A 4,819-nucleotide genomic window follows, 5' to 3' on the forward strand; every position below is an offset into this window, starting at 1 on the left:
TGAAGGACCCGACTGACAGCAGGAAGGCCATTTTAGAAAAAGAACTGTAATCAGCCATTCGATAAGCCAAGATTCTAACCCAGGTCTTGTGAAACTAGCAGTGGAAGATAGGACGTTTGCAGTCGGACCACCTGCCACCACCCTGAGGCCCCTACCGGGAAGTTAGTGATAACAGCCCCTACTGGGAAGTTAACGATAACAATCGGTTTCACCCATAGCCCCCTCTGAATTTGGCAATACTGTTTCCTCATACCTTGTACCCATTGAAATGCACTAATAATAACCTTGTAACCATGCATCTGCTTCTGTACCTTGCTTCTGCTCTATAAAAAGCCCCCCCCCAAACTAAGCCCGGCACGCAAGTCTTGACCCGAGCGGGACTCTGCGTCTGCAGGCGCCTGTGTATGAATAAATTCCTCTTGCTTTTGCATCCCGAAACTTGGTTTTGTCCCTGTGTGTTGAGCGCGATTCTTCACTATATCATAACAATTATTTCTTCTCATTTTTTCTATTATTTGAGGCTCATTCTATAATTTATTCTACCTACAATTGAAACAATTTTTTTTTGCCTAAAGACACATATTTATTAAATGTCAAACACTAGTGTACAAGAGTATGCTTCAGTGACTGGGGACATGCCTCAGTTGGTAAAGTGTTTTTTTTTTTGTATAGGCAAGAGAACCCAGGTTTGATCCTCAGAACTCATGTAAATGTTCTATGTGGCTGTGATTGCCTTTTATCCCAGTGCCAGTAGGTGGAGGCTGGAGGACCGGTGGGGATCACTGGCTAGCCAGCTGAATTAGTTAGTTTTTGATGCTGTTGCTGTGATAAAACACCATGACCAATGGCAACTTATAAAAGGAAGAGTTTATTTAGGTTTATGGTCTCAAAGGAAGAGTCCACAGTGGTGGGGAAGGCATGGCAGTAGGCAGCAGGATCACAAAACTCAGAGAGATCCCATTTCAATCCACTCACAGAAAGCAGAGAGAGTGAACTGAAAGTGGGGTGAGGCTGTAACCCACAAAGCTCACCTCTTAAAGACATACATCCCCCAGCAAGGCTACAGCACTTCCCCAACAGCACCACCACTTAGGAAGTCTTCAAATACCTGAGCCTGTGGGGGATGTTTCTCATTCAAATCACAATGTGGGCACCAGTCTAGCCTAAATGGTAATCCTTGGGGTCAGTGCAAGAGCCCATACCAAAAAACAAGGTAGGTGAAGTGTGAAGAATGACACCCATGGTTGTCCTCCAGCCTCTCCATGCAAACATACATGTATGTATATCTATGTATGTATATATTGGAATGTGCTAGGGAAAAATATAATGGAGTGGATAAGTCAAATGTCATTTCTAAGATATGAAAAATCCCAAAGTTTCATAAAATTCTGCTTGTCTTTCCTTATTTAAACCTTACATTTCTGAACATAATTTTTATATTATGAAAAGACTTCTGAAGAGATATATCTGTTACCTCATGAATCCCTGTACATAAAAGAGCTTAAAGCTAGCTTATGTGTGAAGAAAGTTTAAAAATCATTTTGCATATTACAAAGCTGAAATCCCAGTCATATAAAATCTTTAGCCTTCTCTATCACTTTCTTAAATGCATTGTTGACCTCCTTGTTTCTCAGACTGTAGACCAGAGGGTTCAGTGTAGGGATGATCATAGTGTAGAACACAGATGCCATTTTGTCAGTGTCCATGGAGTGACTAGAGCTGGACTGTAGGTACATGAATATGACAGTCCCATAGAAGATGGATACTGCAGTGAGGTGGGAGGCACAGGTGGACAAAGCTTTTTGATGTCCCCGGGCTGATGGCATCTTCAAGATGGAGTGAATATGAACAGATAGGAAATCAAGATAATCAGAAGAGCAAAGAAGACATTAAAAGTTGACGTAAAAATAAAAATCACTTCACTAAGGTTTGCATCATTGCATGACAGAGCCATGACTGCTGGAACATCACAGAAAAAGTGATGGATGACATTGGATGTACCAAAAGAGAGACTGAATATGTTTCAAATATGAAAAATGGCATTCAAGAAACCACAGACATGGGAGCCTATGTTCAGACAAATGCATACACTCATGGTCATGGTGGTAGAGTAATGCAAGGGTTTGCACACTGCTGCAAAGCAGTCATAGGCCATTGATGCCAAGAGGTAATTTTCTCCAGTGGCAAAGCCTATAAAAAAGAACATCTGCACAGCACATGCACTGTAGGAGACCACCTTGTATCCTATGAGGAACTCAGACATGACTGTGGGGATCACAGCTGAGGAGTAACCCAAGTCCACCAGAGACAGATTGCAGAGGAAAATGTACATGGGGGTGTGGAGTCGAGAGTCTGTGAGAATCAGCATGATCATCCCCAGGTTGCCAACAATATCAATGAGATAAATGAGGGTGAACATGACAAAGAGGGGAACCTGCAGTTCTGGGGCATTGGTTAGTCCCAGGAGGATGAACTCTGTCACTTCCGTACAATTCCTCATCAGTTATTTGAGAATGAACAGATGTCCTTTAGCCATGAGAAATAAAATGAGAATGACAAAAAAAGATTTAGTTTCAAGTCAAAAGTACAGTGAATCATCATATAATTCAAGGGGCTATTTAATAAATCACAAAATATTCCAGAGGATCAGGGAAAACAGAATTGGGAACTTATACACTGTTGGTGGGAGTATAAATTACTACATGCTATTATGTTGAACACCGTGGAGGTTCTTCAGTAAAAAAGATTTGAATGTGGAAGGGGATGTGTAAAGAGGTAGGGGACACAGATAGAACAAGAATAAAGGGGGTTATAATAATCAGGATGTGCACTACACAGATATGACACTTTCAAATAACAAACTCAGTAAAAGTTTAAACAAGTTTGAATCCAGAAATCCCACTTCTGGATATAAATCCAAAGGAAATGGAGTTAATCTGTTAAAGGGTTGCCTGTACTGTCATGTTTATTACAGCATTCTTCACATCACCTTGGATATAAAATCAGGCTAAGAGTTGATTTTGTCAACAGAAGAGTATATTTTTTTATGCTATAAATGCACAAAAGGCATATTATTCAGTCATAGAAAGAATGAAATCCTGATATTTGCAACAAACTGGATGGTACTCAAGTCTCTGCTAAATAATACAAACCAGACACAGAAAGACAAATTCAGAATGTTCTTATTTATATGTGGAAACTTCAAATGTTAATCTCAATGTAGAACAGTAATTACTAGAGGTGGAAGTAAAAGCGGAAAGAGAATCAAGAGAAAGTCTCAATAATTAGCACTAAAAATACAGTCAGATAGAAGGAATAAATTCTCCTGTGCTATACCATGGGACATGATGGTAGTTCACATTAACGTGCTATGTCTTTTATGATCAATATATGCTCAACATTTTTGTTATATGGAAATTAACAAAAATGTGACATTTTACATTTAAATAAATAATAGTGCATAGATCTGGGGTTGGATAGGTAGCTCAGTTGTTAAGAGCATTTGACAGTCTTCCAGAAGACCCAAGTTTGGTTCCTAGCTCTGATGTTGGCAACTCACAACTACCTGTAACTTTGGTTTCAGGACATCTAACAACCCTCTTGTGGCCTCTGCAGGCACCCAAATGCAAATGGCGTATACTAACACAAATACACACAGACACACACACACAAATAAAAGTAAGAATAAATCTTTTAAAAAGTACATAGATCTATCTTGCATATTCAATTGATAATTACCATTTTAGTAAACATTTACTAAATGTTGCTTTTATGATGTAGTAAAGCTAGCCAGAATTCAAAAGAAGACTCTTCAGGTATTAGTGAGGTTCTCATCCTTCATTTCAAAGAAGCTTCTTTTTGAGACAGATGAAGACCAACACAGAGATCCACAACAGGTCAAAATGCAAAGACTAAGTTACTATGAGGTACCCAGCCCTATTGATATGTCTGCAATGCAAACCCTATACCTAAGGCTCAGCCAACATTGATGAAGAAGAGGCAGAAAGAATATAAGAGGCAGGGGATCAGGGTGCCTTCTGATAGTGCCTTCAAATAGCACAGGAGGCTGCACCCATGGAATTTCCCAAGGTCCCACCTGGATGAAGAAGTACAGACAACCAATCGCTGTTGAGGGATGGAGTTTTCAGTTTTCTCCAGGAACAAGCTGTCTGATAGGTTATGCAATCCTGAAGAGTCAGCCTTAGATATCTCTGCATATTAGTAACACTAAACAGCCTCAGTAGTCTGTCTGTATGTGTGTGTGTAAATTAAAGAAGAGGTCAAGAATTTGAGAGGGCATGGGAGAGACATGGATGAAATGAGAGGGGATAGAAGGAGGATAGAATGTAAGTAAATAGAGTACTCATATATGAAATTCTCAAAAAAATTTACATAAAAGAAGAGCCAAAGGAAGGAAGATCTCTGTGAGTTCCAGGCCAGCCTGGTGTACTTAATGAGCTTCAGGCCAGTCAGAGCTGCACACACGATGGGACGCTGTCTCAAAATAAAAACAAAGAAACAAAAACAAAACCAACCAAACAACAACAAAAAAAAGAAGGGAACTTTGTCATCTAAACCTATGAACCCAGAGAACAGCATATTATGTAAGTAAGCCAAATAGATAAGACAAATACTGTAAGATATAACTTATAAGTAGAATCTAAAAAAGTTGAGAAAGTTGACCTTATGGGAGCAAAGAGTAGAATGGTAATTTCTCCGTGATGAATTAATTATGGTGAGTTAATTATGGAAAATAATGAATATTTGTGAAAGGATCCAAGTATTCAGATATGTAGAAGGAACACATTCTGGACATTTA

The 4,819-nt window shown here is 39.3% G+C and overlaps 1 pseudogene; it reads right to left on the reverse strand.

The window, feature by feature from the left end:
- LOC103733403 overlaps positions 1-2,500 on the reverse strand; it is a 4,469-nt pseudogene extending 1,969 nt beyond the window's left edge.
- Between the last annotated feature and the right edge of the window lie 2,319 nt (positions 2,501-4,819).

Source organism: Nannospalax galili, unplaced genomic scaffold (genome assembly GCF_000622305.1).
Source record: "Nannospalax galili isolate Female #2095 unplaced genomic scaffold, S.galili_v1.0 scaffold936, whole genome shotgun sequence".
Classification (NCBI taxonomy): Eukaryota; Metazoa; Chordata; class Mammalia; order Rodentia; family Spalacidae; genus Nannospalax; species Nannospalax galili.